The sequence below is a fragment of the Pseudophryne corroboree genome, chromosome 3 (assembly GCF_028390025.1).
Source record: "Pseudophryne corroboree isolate aPseCor3 chromosome 3, aPseCor3.hap2, whole genome shotgun sequence".
Lineage (NCBI taxonomy): Eukaryota > Metazoa > Chordata > Amphibia > Anura > Myobatrachidae > Pseudophryne > Pseudophryne corroboree.
The window spans coordinates 163,310,219-163,333,941 of record NC_086446.1 but is presented as its reverse complement, the minus strand read 5'-3'; positions in this window follow the sequence as shown (position 1 = coordinate 163,333,941).

The following is a 23,723-nucleotide window of genomic DNA, read 5'->3' as shown; positions in this document are numbered from 1 at the left end:
CGCAAAAATCGGGACAGTTGGGAGGTATGCTGTAGGCCTAACAAGGGCTGGCCACATACAGTGGCGTAACTTCATCCCAGATGTCTCGAGGCATGATAAATGTTTTTTCCACCCCCATCCTTACAAAATAATTAGTATTTTAACTGACTCCTCTATACCCGCCACTACATCAATGACCCCTCTATACCCGCCACTACATCAATGACCCCTCTATACCCGCCACTACATCAATGACCCCTCTATACCCGCCACTACATCAATGACCCCTCTATACCCGCCACTACATCAATGACCCCTCTATACCCGCCACTACATCAATGACCCCTCTATACCCTACACTACATCACTGACTCCTCTATACCCTACACTAAATCACTGGCCCTTCTGTACTCTAAACTACATTACTGACCCCATTAGGTAAAAACACACACACATTGGCACGGATAGGAAAAACTCCAAACACATTGGCACTGATAGAAAAATAATAAAGCACATAGGCCACCACAGGAAAATTAACATAGAATTTAATGGCAGACAAGAACCACTTGGCCCATCTAGTCTGCCCCTTTTTTTATCCTTTAAGCCCTGTACAGTCTGGGAGAGATGTGTGCTAAGCGGTCTATCAGTGACTGCTCAGCGCACATCTCCCCCCCCCCTCCCCCCGCGCTCAGCACAGTGCAATGTGTGCTGAGCGAGGGGGGTGGACGGGGGGCCGCTCAATTCACCCAGCGGTGAAATGAGCAACCTTCTAGATTGTGCCTCCAGGCCAATCTAGCACCGGCGATAGCGACGCGCGGGACCGCGCATTGCTATCGCTGTAGGTAATATACACAATCTAGTCATATTGCTTAGAATTTAAGCACTTATCTCTCTGTGTGTACCCCCCTTTAGTTTTGTATCCTTTTTTTTTAAAATCTCAAACCTTTTAGATCCTTATGCCCTTATTTATTAATGAGTGATAAATTTCACTGTGAGTGATAAATTGCACCAGCCAATCAGCTTCTAACTGCCATGTCACAGGCTAGGTTTGAAAAATTACAGTTAGGAGCGGATTGGCTGGTGCAATTTATCACTCACAGTGAAATTTATCACTCATTGATAGATAAGGGCATTAGTTCTTTGTAAGGATTTTCATAAATAAAAGCACTTAGGCTATCACAATGAAAATAATAAGATACATATGCCCTTATTTATCAATGGGTGATAAATTTCACTGTGAGTGATAAATTGCACCAGCCAACCAGCTCCTAACTGTCATTTTTCAAACACAGCCTGTGACATGGCAGATAGGAGCTGATTGGCTGGTGCAATAGGGCCTAATTCAAGGTTGATTGAAAAAGCTAAATCTTCCTCTAATAGGCAAAAACATGTGCACTGCAGTTGGGGCAGATATAACATTTGCAGAGAGAGTTAGATTTGGTTGGGTTATATTGTTTCTGTGCAGGGTAGATAATGCCTGCTTTATTTTTATACTGCAATTTAGATTTCAGCTTGAACACACCCCACCCAAATCTAGCTCTGCACATGTTATATCTGCCATACATGCACTGCACATGGTTTTGCCCATCAGAGGAAGATTTTGCTTTTGCGATCAACCCTGAATAAGGCCCATAGGGCGGTATTCAATTCTTTCAGCCCCCTTCCACACCTCTTCTGTTTCTGCTGATGGATGTGGTATCATCATTTCTGCTTGCTACTCCCCCTTCCCCCTCCGTTGTAGCTAGGCGCCCAACCCTTTACACAGCTAAACCTGATTACTATGGGTGCGAAATGAGCGATAACGGGGATAACTTTAGAAAGGAGATTGGACGTGATATATCATTTGGATACCGCAGAGCCGGCCTTAGGCATAGGCAAACTAGGCAAATGCCTAGGGCATTTGGTATGCTTAGGGGCACCAGCAGCTTCTGCTGATTAAAATGATATGCGGCATGCCTATATTCTGTGTGTGACTGCGGCTGTATCTGCATACGAAATGCTATGTTGCTTGCGTGTATTCCTGGAAATTACTGTAATGTAGCATTTTGTATGCAGATACAGCCGCAGTCGCACACAGAATATAGGCATGCTGCATATCATTTTAATCAGCAGAAGCTGCTTGTGCATCCTAGCCACATAGTAATGCAAATAAGATGCATTTTCATAAACAAAAGGCGCCCGACGTTAGCAGAGCTGCCAGCTGACTCATGCTAGGCATCTCCTGCAGAACTAGCGGTGGTGCTAGGGGGCACCAGCCAAAATCTTGCCTAGGGCATCATATTGGTTAGGGCCGGCTCTGGGATACCGCCCATATGGGTAAATTTACTAAAGCTTCTAAAACAGAGAATTGGTGATGTTGCCCTTAGCAACCAATCAGATACTGTCTATCATTTTCTAAGGCAATATAGAAATTATAAACAGCATCTGATTGGTTGCTATGGGCAACATTACCAATTCTCTATTTTAGAAGCTTTAGTAAATTTACACTATTGACATGAAAAATAAAAAAAACATTGGCACCGAAATTTAAAAAAATTGCAGACACACATCGCCAGAAAATAAAAACGTAAAATCTCTTGGAAGCAGCAGGGATAGCGCTGTATGGTGATGCAGTAGGAGGTGTCTATTACAAACAGATGTCTCCTGCTGCAGTAGTCATCTGACCTGCATCCTAGGTTGCATCATCGGATTACTCAGTCACCATTGGGTGGCTTATGGCACCCTTGGGGCTGCGCAAGCCACTCGTCGCAGAGACCAGGAAATCTTCCTAAAGTGGAGATCCCTGACCTCTTCCCTACCCCTAAACAGTGGCGACGCACATCCGTTTTCCCAAATGGAGGCCATTGCTGCTCCCTCCCCGCTCCCCAGGCGGCACCAGATGCAGCTGTATCTGTATACAAAATGCTACATTACAGTGTATTCCTGGAAATCACTGTAACGTGGCATTTCGGATGCAGATACAGCCACAGTCGCACACAGAATATATGCATGCCGCATATCATTTTAATCCTAGTCACATAGTAATGCAAATAAGTAATTAAAAAGGCACCCAACATTAGCAGAGTTGCCAGCTGACTCCTGATGCATGGCGTATTGAGTCAAGATGTATGAGGGCACATCTGTATTCAAGCAGAGGCAGAGGTCACAGTGTTAGCGGCCATGTGAGGGTTGTGTGCGGGTGGGTTGGTTGTGCAGTAGTGTTTGGCATATGTGTAAGGGGCATTATGTGTGTAATGTGTATAAACGCATTAATAATGAGCGGCATATGTGTAAGGGGCACTATGTGTGTCATTATGTGTATAAGTGCACTATTAATGTGCAGCTTATGTAAATGGGACATTACTGTATGTGTGTCATTTTGTGTATAAGGGTGTTAATAATGTGCAGCATATGTGTAAGGGACATTATGTGTATAAGGGCAGTAATAAAGGTTGGCATAATGTGTAAGGCACATTATGTTTATAAGGACATTAATAATGTGTAAGTGGCATTACTGTGTTGTATTAGGTGTATAAATGCATTACTAATATGTGTGGCATTATGTGTATAAGGTGTATACTGTGTGGCGTAACGTATAGAAAGAGCACTTGTGTGGTCTAATGTGAATAAAGGGCTATATGGTGTGATGTAATGTGAATAAGGGGCACTACTGTGAGCAGTAATGTATATAAGGCAAAGTGGTACTACTGTGTGATGTAACGTGAATCAGGGACACTATCACATGATAAAATGTGAATAAAGATGCACTACTGTGTGGCATAATTTGACTTGGGGGTACTACTGTGTGGTCATGCCCCTTCCCAGCAAGAACACATCCCTTTTTGGGCTGTGCGCCGAATGTGTGCACTGTTCCTATTTAAAATATAGGGGGTAGGAGCACCAAAATGAGGACTGCTATTGGTGAGGGGTGATTTGTGCTGGGAAAGGGAATGCAGGATCCAGGGCCATCTTAACAGCATTGTAGGCCCCTGTGCACAGCATTACACTGGGGCCCCTACCCATCCTCCAGCAGTAGGGGTGGGGGGGGGTGCTATCAGCGGCAGCTTTGGTGTCCTGCGGGCGGTAGGGGGTGTTCTATCTTCCGCTTAGCACGTAGGACCTGGAGCAATAATTTCTGCTAATTACTCCTTTACTGCACAGATGTGGCAGGATGGAGAACACTAAACTGTACAAGGGGGCATTGTGCTGAATGAAGGGGACCTGGTACATGACTTCCAGGGTGGTAGGGGGGGTGTATAATTCGTAGGGGAGGGGTGGATAGTGTAGTGTGCTTAATATTTATCATTTCTTAGCTTTGAATGGGATAAAAACACTAGAGAGTCACACCTTTCAGGAGGTACTGGGGACCTGGGTATCAGAGTTTAGGAGCCAGAGCAATCCACTGACAAACATATAAAACTGCATATTACGTGTGTCTGGAGCAGGGACCAGCTGCTGGAAGGCTGATATCTCTGGTTCTGGGCATAGTAGAGACAAGCTGTCAATGTCCACTGAAAGGGGTGAGTCTCAGCTTTTGGAGTATATTCTCAGAAAAACTCAAGTTAGACAGAACTTAAGATATCTGGCTGGGATGAACAATTAACAGGCTCGGATGGGGACCACTGCTTTGACATCGAATATCCTTGGCTCCCTTGGGACGATTTTCAAAAATCTGATACCCCTGGAAAGAGGATACCCTCAGCTATAAGCTTAGGGCCCTTATACTCCTGGGGCTCATGGGCAAGAGTCCATTGAGCCCATATGAAAAGACGGCCCTGGCAGGATCAGAGGCAGAACAAGCGGAGGTGCTAGGGGGCCCTAGCCCAAATCTTGCCTAGGGCATCATATTGGTTAGGGCCGGCTCTGCGTGTCCCCCCCCCCCCCTCTCCTTTTTTGGGTCACACCATTTTTTTCTGACTGCCAGTGCCCACTGCTGTGCCTTCTGCTCTCCCGACTCCCGTACTCCGCAGACAGTGACAGCGCGTCTCCCTCTCTGCACGCTGTTTCCCAGCCATCTCCTGAGTCAAGTACAGCCAGGGTCATGGTCAGATGTCACGTGACATCCACAACCACAGAATAGCAGAGTACAGAGTCTAGGTAACAGAGGGAGGGCACCACACTAATACTGGCTTTTCTATTAAAGCAGGAAGGGCACGGACGGGGGACAATGTGGGAGCAAGGTGCCCCCTTCAGTATTAGAGCCTGTCGGCAACTGACGTTGTTGTCCCCGTGAGTTCTGTCTCTGACACACACATTATACAATTATTCTTACAACCATTTGCTGGTTGGAATAATGGGCCTAATTCAGAGTTAATTGCAGCAGCAAATTTGTTAGCAGTTGGGCAAAACCATGGCCCTCATTCCGAGTTGTTCGCTCGCTAGCTGCTTTTAGCAGCATTGCACACGCTAAGCCGACACCCTCTGGGAGTGTATCTTAGCTTAGCAGAATTGCGAACGAAAGATTCGCATAATTGCGAATAGAAATTTCTTAGCAGTTTCTGAGTAGCTCGACACTTACTCTGCCACTGCGATCAGTTCAGTCAGTTTCGTTCCTGGTTTGACGTCACAAACACACCCAGCGTTCGCCCAGACACTCCCCCGTTTCTCCAGCCACTCCCGCGTTTTTCCCAGTAGCGGCAGCGTTTTTTCACACACACCCATAAAACGGCCAGTTTCCGCCCAGAAACACCCACTTCCTGTCAATCACAGTACGATCACCAGAACGAAGAAAAATCCTCGTAATGCCGTGAGTGAAATACCTAACTTTTGAGTAAAATAACTAAGCGCATGCGCTCTGCGAACATTGCGCATGCGCAGTAAGCGAGTAATCGTAATATATCAAAATTCGGCAACGAGCGAACAACTCGGAATGAGGGCCTATGTGCACTGCAGGGAGGGGCGGGGAGGGGGGCGGCGGCAGATATAACATGTACACAGAGACTGATAGGCCCTACACACTGGCCGATTTTCTGAAAGATATGAACGATCTCGTTCATAAATGAACGAGAACTCGTTCATATCTTTCAGTGTGGAGACTCCAGTGATGAACGATGCGCGGCCCCGCGCTCGTTCATCGCTGGTCTCCCGTCGGCTGTGCATGCGGGCCAATATGGACGATCTCGTCCATATTTGCCTGCACTTCAATGCAGCCGCGTGACGGGGGGAGTGAAGAAACTTCACTCCCCCCGTCACTGCCCCCCCGCCGCCGGGTCGCTCGTCGGCCGTTTCGCCCGTCGGGCACCTCGGCGGCGCATCGTCAAATGAGTAGGGCCCCTTAGATTTGGGTGTGGCGTGTTCAATCTATAGTCTAAATTGCAGTGTAAAAATAAAGCAGCCAGTGTTTACCCTGCACAGAAACAAAATAACCCGCCCAAATCTAACTCTCTGCACATGTTATATCTGCCCCCCCCAACCCCCCTGCAGTGCACATGGTTTTGCCCAACTGCTAACAAATTTGCTGCTGCGATCAACTCTGAATTATGCCCAATATCGTTCAGTGTGTCAGAGCAAATCATTTTTGTTGCCGAAAAAACACTAAAAACAAGTTGGCAAAATCAAATTTATCAAAGTAACCAACTCAACCAGCCAATAATCTGCCCGCCTACATCAGCAAAAGAAAGGAATTAAATGAAAGAAAACATATTTGTTGCACCCCCTGCATCCCCCCACCCCCACCCCCATATAATATATTAACCAGCTCAGTGCTGGTTACCTCTTGGTATAAACCACAGTTGCTTACTTAGCGGTACTGAGCAGATAGGTCGGCACAGAGGTGGGTGATGCAGGGTGTGTGGCTTGGCATAGGGAGTGGGGGATGGGGCATGATGCAGAGATTTCCGACACTGTACAGTGGGGTGTGTGACTACAATGATGCAATTCAGCACGAATCCCGTCATTGGCCAGCCGGTTCACCCACTTTTCTTGGTAAGTGGGCGGCTGGGTAGTGGGATGCGGACGTCTCCAGAAGATTTGCCCACTTTCTGTTTTGGGAGAGTAGGCAATTATGGTAAAAACAGATGCTTGATACATCTCCCCCTCCAAGATTTGATCCCTCTACCCTCTTTTAGTAAAGACTTAGCTCATCCCATGGACTTGAAAAAGTCTGAAGGGTACCCTACCTGCGGCACTAATGTCCTATACTGCACATTGGCCCTATAGTTAACATTAGCAGTTCCCACAGGTTGACCTAAAGTACCCTGGGAGAACTGACCATGGTAAGTACAGGAAAGTAGTTTCAGCTGCTCAGATTGCTTTACTTTTTATTTTTATTTATGTTTTGTACACTTTGGACTACTTCAGGACATTGGGACTAGGTAAATAATTTTCAAACTTTAAACTGTTTGTTTATGTTTCTTAAACTGCTTCTTCTGTAACCGTGTGGGTGTCATTATTTACATTTTTGTTCGGTGAACTACAGGTCCCAATGGTTCCAGGTGGTTCTCCAAGTGCCACTTTGTCCCAGGAGCCATGTTTGGCAACCAGGCTGTACTGGGACTTGTTGTTCAGCAAGTGTTTAAATCTATTTTTAACCATTTATTACCTCCATACCCACCAAAATGGGGTCTGGAGGAGAGCTCTAGTATTATTGGCACCAGAGCTGGTTATACACAGGAAGGAGGCCCAAGCACTTTTTTGTGGGTCCGACTCCCTTGGTGTAGTCTTGGTGCCAGCCAGCCAGGGCTTGGTTTGAGATCCTACCAGTGCTGTAAGTAGACATTTTGGTGCCTTGTGCCAGAAAGAGAATTGGTGCCCCCCTCCCTCATAATTGAAACAGGGATAGCACCAAAAATACTGAGGGGTATAGGTGGTTATGGGAATCAGGGGGGCTGCTTGTTCTACTCACTTCCCCTCCAGTGTAGTCTCAAATGTATTGACCTCCTGCTATCTACTGTGCATCGGGAGTGCTGGAGGGTAAATACATAAACAGAGAGATCAGTCCCCAGTGTCCTCCTGTTAGGTGGGATAATAATTGTTGTACTGGCGTTGTTCCATTGTGCCGTGCATGACTTCAGGGTTTTGGGGTCTTGTGTGATCTCACTCCCCAGGCAGTGTTCATCAGGAACATAATTAGACAGGGGAGCTGGGAGGGGGCAGAGCTCATGGGCGGGCAGCTGCAGCACTGCACACTGTAATGTATATAGCAGTGCGCCCAGCAGAGAATGGGCGGGCAGCTGCAGCACTGCACACTGTAATGTATATAGCAGTGCGCCCAGCAGAGAAAGGACGGGCAGCTGCAGCACTGCACACTGTAATGTATATAGCAGTGCGCCCAGCAGAGAAAGGACGGGCAGCTGCAGCACTGCACACTGTAATGTATATAGCAGTGCGCCCAGTAGAGAAAGGGCGGGCAGCTGCAGCACTGCACACTGTAATGTATATAGCAGTGCGCCCAGTAGAGAAAGGGCGGGCAGCTGCAGCACTGCACACTGTAATGTATATAGCAGTGCGCCCAGCAGAGAAAGGACGGGCAGCTGCAGCACTGCACACTGTAATGTATGTAGCAGTGCGTTTGGCAGAGAAAGAGCTGGGCGCACCACTACGTATATTACCAGGGCCGGACTGGCCATCTGGCACTTCTGGCAAATGCCAGAAGGGCCGATGGTCACGTGGGCCAGTCCAGCGCTCACTGAGACACGCTGCAGCTCAGTATATATTAACAATATTGAGGTTGATTTAAATACAATATTGGGTGAGCAGCAATGGACATGTTATTGAGAATAAACAAACAGATGAATTGAATGTATAGGGATATGGGGATAAAAAGTACATATTTGACATGGGAAATGAGGCATAGATATATTAATTGTCAGACCTCTCATTTCCTCACACCATCGAATCAGGAACATTTATAGTTGCCATCAAACACTTTTGAGCAACAGGGTAACTTGGATCCTCTGACCACACTTTAACAGGGATTACCAGAACCTATGTTAACCAGAGGATAAGTGGGGCTTTTTTACTGGCTTCAGGGTAGGTAAGGAGGGCACCAAGAGTCTGTGTTAAATTGCAGCCACATCAGGTGTAGTAGCCATGAAAGTATGAAGGCCCTTGTGCATACCTTTTACAATTGCAATTCTCCAATCTTACGACCGGATGTTCTAAAGCCAAAAAATGCTTCTAAAACTTAGAAAATGCCACTTTTGGAGTTTTGGATGCTTTCCCGTATGTACCAAGCTCCGGGATGCGATACATTTCAGAGCTTGGGCCCAATGGGTAATGCTTATGGGCTTTTTTTCACACTGTTCCTAAGTGGGCTCCAATCGGATCCTTCTAAGCACCACCCTTTGTGGCGCACGTCACCCTGTTCATGCGTAGAAGGACCCCCGCGTTCTACACCCAGAAATTTTTCTATTGCAAAGGACAGCTCTAATTTAGAGAGCTGTCCTTTCACATTTCTAGGTGCATACCAGCTGTATTAATGCAGATATAACCCCAATATGTGGTGGGATGTATTGCATCGTGGATGCAATGCTTAGTAAATTTTCTGACACCTCTAGCATAAACCCTAAAAAGTCAGAAAGATTGTGAATCCCCGGCAGGGTGTACTAAAGTCGAAAGTGTGGGCAAAACTAAAAAAAAATCAGTTTTTCAAAGTTTTGGACGTATTCCCAGTTGTATCAAGCTCCAGAATGCTTGGATAACATCATCTTTAGATAGTCATTACCCACTAGAAGTCTTTGGGCTTTTTTGTCTCATTGTCCCTGGGAAGGATACAATTGGATCCTTCCGAGCACCCCCCTCGGCTTTGCGCATTACTCATCACATGCGCAGAAGAACTCCTGGGTCCTAAATCCTTGGAAGCAGCAGTGATAGCGCTGTATGGTGATGCAGCAGGAGGCATCTGTTATAAGGTGACGCCTCCTGCTACAGTAGTTATCAGAGCTGCATCCTATGACGTAGCATTGTTTCTCTCATGGTGCTGCACAAGCTGCCAGTCGCAGAGGCCAGGAATTCTCCATCCAATGATGGAGATCAATAGGCTCTTCCATCCCCCTAAATGGTGGCAACATGCCTATGTGTCCACAAATGAAGGCCATTGCCACCCCCTCCCAGCCCCCAGACAGCAGCAGACTTTCGCTCTACATCCTGTGTCGCAGGACCCATTCGTGCACATGCAGAACAGGTCCAGTTCAATAGCAAAGTACCGAAAATCAGTATTTGTGCCAATGTGTGTTGTTGCAACCATAGTGCTGCATCACGTTTTGAAGTCAAAGCCGTCACTTCATAAGTTTACCCCTTTGACTCATTGTGAGCTTTGACTTGTAAAAATGCAGTTTCTGCTAGAGCTCATAGACTTATGGACGCATTGGGGTGAAGAAGAATACATGTATGTGCAAACTAGAGAACTTAGATAGAGTATGTTCCTGGGAAAGTACCAGTACTCATAGTTGTGTAGCCTAAGATTATTGTTATGAGATAAAAGTCTGGAGAAAGTGCCATTTTAACTGCACTTTCATCGCCCCTCTAAAAGGAATTACATACTGACTGGTACAGACTGGGTCATACCCTTCAATTTTAATGATGCAAAATTTTGGCAAAGTTGCCATTCCAAGGGTCCCAATATTGACGGTTATAATCTCTCCTAGTGTAGGGTGGCTAGGAATAACCCTAACGCTCTTGATAAATAAACAGCAATTAACTAATACCCCTTTCAGATATCAGACCTGGGAAATTACCGTGTCTCAGCTCTATGACCCTGTTCAGGAGCACGGTCACGGACCTGTGGCTTAGTCCCAGGTCGTTTGCATTCAGACCTACCTAAATCCCAGGTTGATGTGCATTCACATCATGCAAAAACCCAGGATTTTGAAGAAGGTCTGAATGGGGAATAATATAATCTAACACCCAGATGCCATGCAGGTTCAAAAGCTCTTGTGTACATATAGACCTAATTGCTATTCTTGAGTGATGCTTTTTGAATTTTAATAACCATTCTTTAACATCAATGACTTGCATTTTGAGATGGAATGAAAGAGTGTTCAAATGCTGCATATCCTCGACAAATAATGTAATAGTAACCTACTCTACACTGCTTGCCATCTGGAAGCCTACAGTAGTTCAGAAACTCGATCAGTTATCTGACCTTCACAATTATACCTACAAGAATATCTGCCTGTTCATCACTCCTTCCTAATGTGATTGTAAAAACCCAGACCTAAATGGATGTCATGGTTTCACAATACTGTAAGTTATATTTTTGTATCTGTTTTGCAATCTCTGCCCTACATGTAATACCCCGACAGGTATGGTGCGATATGAGGTAGTGACTTCACCACTTACCTATTAAAATCAGGGGTTAAAATCGGCCGGAATGATGAGAGAAGCAGGGGGTGAGATAGTGGGGGGCAATGATGAGGGAAGCAGGGGGTGAGATAGTGGGGGGCAATGATGAGGGAAGCAGGGGGTGAGATAGTGGGGGGCAATCATGAGAGAAGCAGGGGGTGAGATAGTGGGGGGCAATGATGAGGGAAGCAGGGGGTAAGATAGTGGGGGGCAATGATGAGGGAAGCAGGGGGTGAGATAGTGGGGGGCAATGATGAGAGAAGCAGGGGGTGAGATAGTGGGGGGGCAATGATGAGGGAAGCAGGGGGTGAGATAGTAGGGGGCAATAATGAGGGAAGCAGGGGGTGAGATAGTAGGGGGCAATGATGAGAGAAGCAGGGGGTGAGATAGTGGGGGCAATGATGAGGGAAGCAGGGGGTGAGAAGGCAGGGGGATGATGAGAGGAGCAGGGGGTGAGACGGCAGGCAGATGATGAGAGGAGCAGGGGGTGAGACGGCAGAAGGATGATGAGAGAAGCGGGTGAGACGGCAGGGGCATGATTAGAGAAGCAGGGGGTGAGATGGCAATAAATTCAAAACACTTCTCGTTTATTCAGGAGGAGGGCTCCTGGGATCAATCTAAACATTTTTAGGCTGCAGCACCACCCAAAGTGAGCAGGGGGGAGCTGGCATACACATATGAACATACAGGTGAAACTCAGAAAATTAGAATATCGTGCAAAAGTTCATTTATTTCAGTAATTCAACTTAAAAGGTGAAACTAATATATTATATAGACTCATTACATGCAAAGTGAAATATTTCAAGCCTTTATTTGTTATAATTTTGATGATTGTGGCTTACAGCTTAAGAAAACCCCAAATCTAAATTCTCAGAAAATTAGAATATTACATAAAATCAATAAAGAAAGGATTTTAAATAAAGAAATGTTGGCCCTCTGGAAAGTATAGCCATGCATATGTACTCAGTAGACTCACCTGACCATAGAGAAAGATGAGAGACATGAGACCGAAATATGCAGAAGAGCTGAAGGCTGCTAATTGAAGCATCCTGGTCTTCCATAACACCTCAGCAGTGCCACAGGCTGATAGAATCCATGCCACGCCGCATTGAGGCAGTAATTCATGCAAAAGGGGCCCAAACGAAGTACATATGCATGATTATACTTTCCAGAAGGTCGAGATTTCTGTATTTAAAATCCTTTTTTAATTGATTTTATGTAATATTCTAATTTTTTTAGATTTTGGATTTGGGGTTTTCTTAAGCTGTATTCCACAAACATCAAAATTATATAAATATCTCACTTTGCATGTAATGAGTCTATATAATATATTAGTTTTGCCTTTTAAGTTGAATTACTGAAATAAATGAACTTTTGCACGATATTCTAATTTTCTGAGTTTCACATGTTCATATGATGTTGTATGTAACATACAGTGCATCCGGAAAGTATCCACAGCGCTTTACTTTTTCCACATTTTGTTATGTTACAACCTTATTCCAAAATGGAATAAATTATTTTTTTCCCTCAATATTCTACACACAATACCCCATAATGACAATGTAAAAAGTTGTTTTTTTTTCAAATTTTGCAAATTTATTAAAAATAAAAAACTAAGAAATCACAAGTACATAAGTACTTGAGCCTTTGCTCAATACTTTGTTGATGCACATTTGGCAGCAATTACAGCCTCAAGTCTCTTTGAATATGATGCCACAAGCTTGGCACACCTTTCTCTGGGCAGTTTTGCCCATTCCTCTTTGCACACCTCTCAAGCTCCATCAGGTTGGATGGGAAGCGTCGGTGCACAGCCATTTTCAGATCTCTCCAAAGATGTTCAATCAGATTCAAGTCTGGGCTCTGGCTAGACCACTCAAGGACATTCACAGAAGCCACTCCTTTGATATCTTGGCTGTGTGCTTAGGGTTGTTATCCTTTTGAAAGATAAACTGAGGTCAAGAGCGCTCTGGAGCAGGTTTTCATCCAGGATGTCTCTGTACATTGTTGCATTCATCTTTCCCTTTATCCTGACTAGTCTCCCAGTTCCTGACACTAAAAAACATCCCCACAGCATGATGCTGCCACCACCATGCTTCACTGTAGGGCTGGTATTGGCCTGGTGATGAACGGTGCATGGTTTCCTCCAAACATGATGCCTAGCAAGAGTTCAATCTTTGTCTCATCAGACCAGATAATTTTGTTTCTCATGGTCTGAGAGTCCTTCAGGTGCATTTTGGCAAATTCCAGGTGGGCTGCTATGTGCTTTTTTACTAAGGAGTGGCTTTTGTCTGCCACTCTACTGTACAGGCCTGATTGGTGGATTGCTGCAGTGATGGTTGTCCTTCTGGAAGGTTCTCCTCTCTCCACAGAGGAATGCTGCAGCCCTGATAGAGTGACCATCGGGTTCTTGGTCACCTCCTTGACTAGGGCCCTTCTCCCCCAATCGCTCAGTTTAGACAGCCGGCCAGCTCTAGGAAGAGTCCTGGCGGTTCTGAACTTCTTCCATTTATGGATGATGGAGGCCACTGTGCTCATTGGAACCTTCAAAGCAGCAGATATTTTTCAGTACCCTTCCCCAGATTTGTGCCTCGAGACAATCCTGTCTCGGAGGTCTACAGACATTTTTTTTGACTTCATGCTTGGTTTGTGCTCAGACATGCACTGTCAAGTGTGGGACCTTATATAGACAGGTGTGTGCCTTTCCAAATGGTGTCCAATCAACTGAATTTATCACAGGTGGACTCCAATTAAGCTGTAGGAAGATCTCAAGGATAATCAGTGGAAAGAGTATGCACCTGAGCTCAATTTTGAGCTTCATGGCAAAGGCTGTGAATACTTATGTACATGTGATTTCTTAGTTTTTTTTTTTTTTTTATAAATTTCTTTATTAGACAGCCGTAGAGTCACAACATAGGTTATCAAGGTTTAAATCACACAGGTATTCAGCAGTGACAAATAATCAAATTCAATAACGAATAAAATGCATAAAATTAAAGGCTGTCTGGCTTTTTTGTTGTTTTTTTTGTAGTAAGAGAGAAAAAAAGAAGAAGAAAAAATATTACACATAGAGTAACATCAACTCAGCTGTCTATCAGCAATAGTAGTGGGTCCAGCACACCAAGGTGCGCCACTATCCCCAACATCAAGCAACGTACATAATATATAAATTAACTATCACAGCTGTTAACAAGAAAAAGAGACAGGAAAGGAAAGAGTAGAGATTGGAAGTAAAGGGAGGAAAGGAGAAAGGAAGGGAAAATAATACAGAGATACTATATATAGACGGTGTATATATTGCCGGGGGGGGGGGGGAGAGGAGTTATTCAGGAGTGACATCTGGATGAGAAGGTGGAGTCATGGGTTTTGGGGTGAGCCCTGTGGTGTACAATATCATAACTTTGGAGAGTCGATGGTATAAGTGGGGTCTACTTAGTAACCTCACCTTTTAAAATATAGAAGGTCAAATAATTATTCCCGCTATTCGATTGGTCCAGTACCACGTTGTGTCTTGGAAAACCCTCCAAATACAATCACGTCTATCCCGGGGAAAATAGTACGTCCAATAAAGCGGATTCCCATTCCCCTACTGTTGGGGCAGTTTTATATATCCAGTGCCTCAGTGTCACCTGTTTTGCTACCGTAGTCATCACAGTCAGCAAAGGGACCACCTGAGTGAGATCATACCGTGATAGCCAGGGCGAGAAATCAGCGAACAGCAGCGGGCCTATTACTGCAGGGAGTGTTACTTTAAGTAGACGGGATAAGTATTGGAGAATCTTACACCAGAATCGTTTAATTTTCCCACATAACCAGAGATTGTGTGCAAGGGATGCTCCACTTACTCCACATTTAGGACAAGTGCCTGATTCACCTGGGCGAAAGTGTTGTCTTTGGGAGGGGGATATATACATCCTATTCATTATCCTTAAATGTATTTCTTGTAATGTAGCGGATTTTAGAGCCTTGAGAACTAGGTCAGTGTTTGCATAAACCCCGTCCATCTCGGGTGTCTCTGGGAGTTCCCGCTGCCAGGAATTCGAGAGAGGGGACCAAGAGGGGGCTGACACTTCAATCAGGTCATTGTAAAGGTATCGAATTTTGAAGGGATTGTGTCTGCAGAACGTGAGAGTGTCGAGAATTGTCCGAGTAGAGGTCTCTTTACCTAAGGGATCAGTAAGAGAGTTGACATAATGACGCACCTGGAGAAACATGAAAAAGTTGGAGTGGGGTAAAGAATATTTGTCACGTAATTGCGTGAAGGAGAGCATGTGTCCACCAGGATCAAAGATGTCTCTAATGGTGTATATCCCCTTACATTTCCATGTGTAAAAATGACGATTATCTAAAGAGGAGGGGAAATTAGGGTTACCCCATAAGGGTATGTACGGTGACTCATACGGGTTAGTACGAAATAGTTTATGGATGGAGGTCCAGGCCCTATAAGTGTCCCAAAATAAAATATTAGTCTTAACCTCCTGGGGTAGTTTAGGACTCGGTGTGTGAAGTAATGCTGCAGGGGAGTAAGGAGAGAACAATGCCTCTTCTAGCTCCAGGTTCGTATATATGTCTGACCGTAGAAGCCAATCCGAGGCAAACTTAAATAGTGCTGATCTAGCAAACATCATTACGTTAGGCATACTCATTCCACCCTTTCGTTTGTTAACATAAGTTCGGGCTTTGGGCATGCGTGGTTTTGAATTTTTCCAAATAAATTTTGAGAATATTTGCGAGCAGAGTAGGGCATCCTGTTTAGTGATCGTGACGGGGAGCATTTGAAGTAGATAGGCCAGTTTCGGGAAGATAATAGCCTTTATCACTACTATTCTGCCTAGCAGAGAAAGTTTGAGGTCTTTCCAGGTTTGTAATCGTGTTTGAATTTGTCGGATAATGGGTGTATAATTATATAGATATAGGCGGGAGAGCTCCGAGGGAATATAAATACCTAGGTATTTTAGTTTAGTAGGGGTCATCGTGAATTGGGAGGAGAAGTCGGAGTGGAGAAGAGGGTCTGCCGTGTTAGTCAGGGGGAGTAATTCAGATTTATGGGTATTTATACGATAACCAGCAAAGGTACTAAAACAATGTATGGTTTCAAAAATAGCAGGGATCGAAGTGCGGGGTTTAGAGACAAATAAGATCATGTCATCTGCGAATAGTCCAAGCTTAACTTCCCTTTTTCCTACTGATATCCCCGAGAAGGTCGGTAACTGTCTCAATGCTACAGCCAGGGGTTCTAACGCTGCCGCAAAAAGCAGAGGGGATAAGGGGCAGCCCTGCCTGGTCCCCCTATAAATCGTTAGGGGTTGAGACAGATATCGATTTGTGAAGACTTGCGTAGATGCATTATGGTATATGGTGTGTATAATGGCCATAAATCGGTCGGAGAATCCGAAACGTCGAAGTGTCTCAAACAGGTGGTCCCACGTCACCAGATCAAATGCCTTTTCGGCATCCAATGATAATAGGAAAGTAGGACCATCCGTTTCCACCCCTCTCAGAGATTGTAGAACTGTTAGGACTTTACGGATATTGGTCACCGAGTGTCTGCCTGAGATAAAACCGGTTTGATCCGTGTGGATTATTTCAGGCAAGATGAATTTTAGTCGATCTGCTAACAGTTTAGTAAATAGTTTGTAGTCCACATTAAGTAAGGAGATAGGGCGATAAGAAGATGGGAGGAGTGGGTCTTTGCCAGGTTTGGGTATAACTCGGATCAGGGCCGAGTTAAAATAGTGTGGGATAGTTAGATTGGAAATAATAGAGTTAAAAAAGGCTGTTAGAGAATCCACTATTTTAGGGGAGAGTAATTTGAAGAATTCCCCAGACAAACCATCAGGTCCTGGGGTCTTCAGCGGTTTAAGGGCTTTAATAGCCTCCGTTACTTCAATAACAGTAACAGGGGCCGTCAGGGAATCTGATTGGTCCGGGGCAATCTGAGGTAACTGTAATGTTTCCCAGAAGGAGTTTTTGTTAGATTGATCAACATTACTATGAGAGTAGAGATCGCTAAAAAAGGAGTAGAAGATGTCAGTTATCTCCTTTCCTTCAGTCCGCACAGCTGAGGTCGAGTCTTTCAAAGCTGCCACATATTGGGGTCCCTTATCGGATTTAAGTAAGTTGGAAAGCATTCGGCTCGGCTTATCTCCGTATTGAAAAAATTTATATTTACCTGCTATAAGGAATCTATTATCCATATGTGTCAGAGTATGATCAAACTGGGTCTTAGCATCTCTATATTTCTGCTTGTTAGCTAATGTAGGTGAGGATTTGAAAGTTTGAAATGAGGAAGTTAGTGTGGATTGTGCTGCCCTATAAGTGGCGTCTTGGTCCCTTTTATATTTCGTCGTGTATGCTATTATATCTCCTCTTAGAACAGCTTTAGCAGTCTGCCAAAATAAGGCAGGGTCAGAAGTATGGTCGGAGTTGTTAAGGACATAGGAGTCCCAGGAATTCGTCAACATGGTTTTAAAGTCCGGAGAAGCCGCCATCTTAGCAGGGAATCTCCAATGTGAGGTCGTACCTAAAGTGAGTCTTCCTTGAAGCACAAGTGAAATAGGGGCATGGTCTGAGATAGTTATAGGATTAATAGCTGTCTCAGTGATCCTGGGGGACAAATCGGTGGAGACAAGGAAATAATCTATGCGTGAGAAGGAATTATGGGATGAAGAGTAGTAAGTATATTCCAATTCTATAGGGTTATGGAGACGCCATATATCAATCAGTCCCAGCTGTGCAGACATATAATCCAGGTTGATCTTGGGTAGTCTGGTCCTCTGAGCCGAGGTGCCCTTCCTATCCAAAACCAAAGAGGACACCATATTCATATCTCCTCCAACAATGAGAGAGGAATGCGAATACGGGCGGAGAATATTCGTTATCTCCAGGTAGAATGATTTATCATACACAGCTGGGGCATAGACATTACACAAGGTTAATCTAGTGCCTTCCAAGGTGATATCTAAGACAATATATCGACCCAGAGGATCAATAATCTGATGATGTATGTCAAATACTACCCCCTTACGGATAAGGATAACTACCCCCCTTGCCTTAGAAGAGAATGAAGAAGATGCTACAACTTCTTGCCTAAGCATGGTAAGTTTAGCATGTTCAGGAGGGGTCAGGTGTGTCTCTTGTAACATAGAGACGTCGGCTTTTATTTTGTTTAGATAGGTAAGGATACGTCTCCGTTTAATAGGAGAGTTGATACCCCTAACATTCCATGATATTATATTAAGCTGTGACATCTATAACATCTGCAAGGGAATACAGAAGGATAGTAAGAAGTCTTGATATAAGAAGCATCGGTATATAGGTATTCCAGAGTACCATAAAGATAAACATTTCCCGCCCCAGCCGTCTAAGTATCTGCAAGTAAAAGGTATCAGAGAGTAAAGTAAAAAAAGGCGGAAAGAAGAGAGAAAGGTAAAGACAAAGATGAAGATAAAAATAACATATAAGAACATCTACATCAGCATATATCAGCATAAACCTCCAGCGTGATCCCGCTGCAATGTAGAGTAATAGATGTAATTAAATAACCAACAGGCAATATGAAGACAATAGATTTAAACAGACGTTCCCATGACCTAAGTAGAAAAAGAAGTGATTTTCTAGGTGGTCATGATAGGAGTCAAATCTAACCCACCTCACAATAGAACGTAATTAGTAACTATATCAACCCTTATAAGAACATGGACAAAGTCCCGGTAACAGGTATCAATCATTATCATCCACCTTGCTTGGAGAAGATGGATGTGAGGTCGAGGGTGATCTCGTGGGGCCACTAAGCTCCGTGATGAAGCCTTTAGCCGAGTCCACCGACGTGAAATCTTTCGGGCCTTGTGGAGTGAAGATGCGCAGCCGCGCAGGGTAAAGGAGAGCAAATCGGATACCGGTTTTCACTAGGTGAGAGCATATTGGAGACATTTCTCTCCTGGCTCTAGAGACTTCCGCGGAGTAATCCTGAAAGAGGAATAGTCGCTGTCCATCCCATTGAAGTGGGCCTTTGCTTCGGGCTGCAGACCATATCAGCTCTTTATGCCTGAAGTTCAAGCATTTGAAAATAACCGGGCGGGGTCTAGATTGATTAGAGTCACGTGGGGGACCCAGTCTATGAGCTCGTTCAATTTCCAAGGAAGAGAGTTCTTCAGGAATACCCAGGAGATCTGGCAGATCAGAGAGGAGGAATTTCAGAAGATCAGGGCCCTTCAGTGATTCTTTAAGACCCACAATTCTTAGGTTGTTACGTATCGAGCGATTTTCCAGGTCGTCTATCTTCATCATCATATGCTGACGCGTAGTTGTTAAAGATATGACCTGCTCTTTAAGATCCTCAATTTCCTTAAAGTTAACTCCAATCCTATTTTCGTTCACCGAGATTTTGCGGGACATAGAGCCGAGTTCTGATTTCAGGTCTGATACTGCTGTCATAAATGTATCTGCCTGAGCTTGTAATAAAGGTTCCACGGTTTCTTTAATTGCTTTAACTATTTCCGAGTAGGAAGGAGGAGCAGGGGGTGCTTTTGGGGCCATGATAGACGGTGATTCAGTGGCGGTGTCTATACTGACAGGCTGGGAGGACAATGGTGGGGAGGTGGAGCTTGGTTCACCACGTTTATTACCACTCCTATATCTTTGAGGTTTTGGTGTGGAAGATTTTAAGAATTTGTCCATAATATTAATTACGAGCTCATGAGGGTCGGGTAGGTGGTATGGTTAGCCTTTGGTTATATAGATAGGGAGAGGACTACATCACAGTTGCGGGTGGTGCGAATTCACATATCGATGTGAAACATGTCCATTGATGGAGGGTTGGTAGCGGGAGTAGTTCACCAAGTTGTCAGTGAAATGCTATTGTGTTTACCAAGTAGGAGATTGCTATCACCAATATATATGATAGCAGCGAGACTTAGAGAGCGTGGTAAATAATATCTGATATGTAGTATTTCAATTACAACGGCAATCCGGCCTGCGGTATCACCGTGTAAGTACGCCAACTGGAGAGAAATTAGTAGGTATTGAGTAAGTCTCGCTCCCCTCCCATATACGTGGCGATGGGGAGGGGGGGGGGGGGGTGAGAGTTGTAATTCACTTTGTGGCAACAGACTCGAAAAACAGCAGTATTCCTTAGGATCACCAATAGTAGTGAATAAAATCTTTTTCACTATGATGTGACCCAAAATATATCATTGGGTTAATATATAATCATTAGAGGGTGAGGGGAGGCAGGGTATAGAGGATCTGCAGTGTCCCTGTGGTGGGTTGTGTAATACTGTATTCAGCTCCAGTTACACATAGAGATACAACCCTCATATATCTCCTCACCTCTACAGTCCCCCTCCACCTCACTTCACTATGGGAGATGGTATTTCCAGGGGGAGAGAGGTGCAGGAGAGAAGATACTACCTCAGCCGGCGGGTGCTGCGGTCTGACAGTGATCCTTGTCAGCGCAGCGCCGGAAGTGCGCTCCCGCGGCTCTCTCTGTCCCCGAGCGCCGGGTCCCGACACCCGCTCCACGGGGCTTCAGGCGCGATGCGGTGCGGTCACACGGTCTGTCCAGCCGGGTGTAGAGCCGACCACGGGGCCTCCGTGATCCCGAGCAGCTCCGTCTTCAGCGCGTCCCCTGGAGCTTCCCGGCGGGCAGGAGCAAAAATCGATGCCGCGGCTCCGGCACCCGGTGTAGGCCACAACCCGCAGGGACCGCAAAAACGATCCCCCGGCTCCGCGACCAGGCACACAGGTACCTTGAGCTATTAGGCGGGTTATGAGGGTGATATGGGGGTTATATTTCAGTTGGATGCAATGTTTTTTTGGAGATTGGGCAGGAGGTCTGATTTTCTGCTTCCAGCTGCCTCTCCAGTCAGGCCACGCCCCCCAGTTTTTTTATTTTTAATAAATTTGTAGAAACCTAAAAATAAACTTTTTTCACGTTGTCATTATGGGGTATTGTGTGTAGAATTTTGTGGGAAAAAGTAATTTATTCCTTTTTGGAATAAGGGTGTAACATAACAAAATGTGGAAAAAGTGAAGCGCTGTGAATACTTTCCGGATGGACTGTATATATGTAAGATGCATCAGTTTATGTCTACTCTCACGTGTGCGAATTAGGTTCTTGCACTAAATGGGAGAACAGAAGAATGTTATACGTCCCGTTAATGGGGAATTTATTATCTGAAATGTCGGTGAATATAATTATCCGCACTCACTGTATTCTCCTGGCTTGGAATAGGATTTTTGTATGCACTATGCAGTGTAAGTTAGGCAGACTGTGTCACAACTGAGGGCTGAGGCTGACCTGGGGAAGCCTCAGATGTAGGGGCTGGCGTGTAGGTGTACTGCGGAGGTAGTATTGGGTTCCTAGACAGACAGGAGAGCTAGTACCATTTGCCCACAAGCGTGACCACAACAACGAAGTTGTAAAAAGGTAAAGTCAGCTTTATTGAACACACAGCTTTAGACACCTTGGATATGCAATAACGTCACAGTAGATGTGCAGTGATAAATTACAGTACAGTTCCTAGAAGCGCAGAGGTAATTAGTGCTGTGGCTTGCAGAACAGAATATTACAGAGTCCTTGCCAGAACTGGAGATGGTAAGTCTGTATGCCACAGCTAACCGCTGAGGAGAGGTATGAACTGGTACTGCCCAGCAGATGGTATACAGAGGCTGGAGCAACACAGATGCACAGAAGTAGATGGTACTGGGTATAATTGCAGAGAGTGCCGGTTGAAACCGGTATGAATGAAAGGTGTGTAGAACTCACCACTGTAGATTTAGAGTCTGATGGTGAGCATCGATGGACACTGTGGTTCAATGGTAGAATGGTCACAGATGCAGGCGATATGGGAATACCGCTGATAACATTGAAATAAACTGAAGAAACTGTGGAGCACCGCTAGCAGAATACCAGCGACTCAGGAGCATTGTGGAAAGCTGGTAGGCCGTGGTATGTACACTGTGAAGTATGGAGAGCGGTGCTGCAGAAAGGAGAAGTTGAAAATGATACCAGCATACCGCTGGAGGCTGGAAGCAAAGCAGGACCAACGCTGTGAGCAGGAAGCCGGTGTCTGATCGTAGAGAGTAATCAGGAGCAATGCTGGAACACTGCAGAAGTCAGGCTGCACCGCTGGATGGAAACAGTTGCGGGTCTCTTAGTGGAGCTGAATCACAGGAGCTGGAATACCTGGAGAAACAAGCAGTAGAATCCACAAGCAGGAGAGACATGTGTATAGGTTAGACAACCAAAGCACTGACGATTATCCAGCCCAGGAGCAGGATATTTTTACCAGCTGGGAAGCAGGCTGTCCCGGTCCGGCGGGAGACTGTGCAGGGGAGCCGGCTCTTACCTGTCCAGTCCCTTTGGAGAGGTCCAACTGGCGGAGGTGCGGGCTGCTGGCGCCGGGCAGGGTGCGCTGGGAGGACAGGCAGGGGCACTGGTTGGCAGCTCAGCAGACTGGCAGCATGTCCCTCCAGCGGGGGTTAGCAGTGCTGCTGTGGAGCCAGGGCTTCTGTGAACAGGCTGGTCTGTGTTCCCGGTGGCCATCTTGGATGTGGACAAAAAGCCTGTCTTGCCCACACTTCACCAATTTATCACTTTCCTGTGGCCAATTAGCTCAGAGCAGCTGCTATAACACAGGAAGGCCTGGAGGAGGGAATTTGCCAGTGCAACGTCTTTCACAGTATCTGTGAAGCTAGTTCTCTGTGCTCCCGCAGCGTCTCCAGTGTCAGGTTCTTGTTACAGCAAAGTACCCAAGCCTCCTGATATAGCCTTACGCAGACTGCCGACTCTGTTCCCTTGTCCTACCCAGCTACCTGTTCCAGACGCCGCAGTAACCATCCTTCGGAATTCCTCCTTTAAAGTACTGTGTCACGGTTCCGGCATCCTCAGCCACCCGCTAACCTACAGTCGTATCTCTATTTCAACTGTCTTTGGTGAACCCTGTTAAACTACTCCAAGTAATAAATGCGCAAGACCTTCATCCATCCCGCTTGTTTGTTATTCAGAGATCCAAGTGCACCAGAATCATCTTCCCCAAATCCGGATCCACAAGAATCCTCAGACGTGACACAGGCATTGGCTGGATAATTAGACAGAGTCCAGAGTGCAGCGGATAGGTTGTAGAATGACATGTGATGAGGAAAAACATGGCTGCACCCATGTTTGCATTTGAAGGGAAAGTCTGTTTGTATATTCCATGTGGTAAACAGCAGTAATGGCGGTGGAGGCAGCGGAGGGCAGGAGACGCCATTCTTTAAAACAGTGCAACTAAACTGTAAGGCTGCCTTGACAGCACTGCGGGATTACAGGGAAGAGACTTGAGGCAGACAGTGCAGATGGAATCCCGTCCTGGAATGCTGGGACAGTCTCTGGAGACACTTGGAAGGTAAATAATGTCCAATTACCCGAATCGTGACAGACTGGTCAGGAGTGCAATCTGAGCTTTAGGCACTGGATGGTGCTATCCTCCAAACTTTTCCTC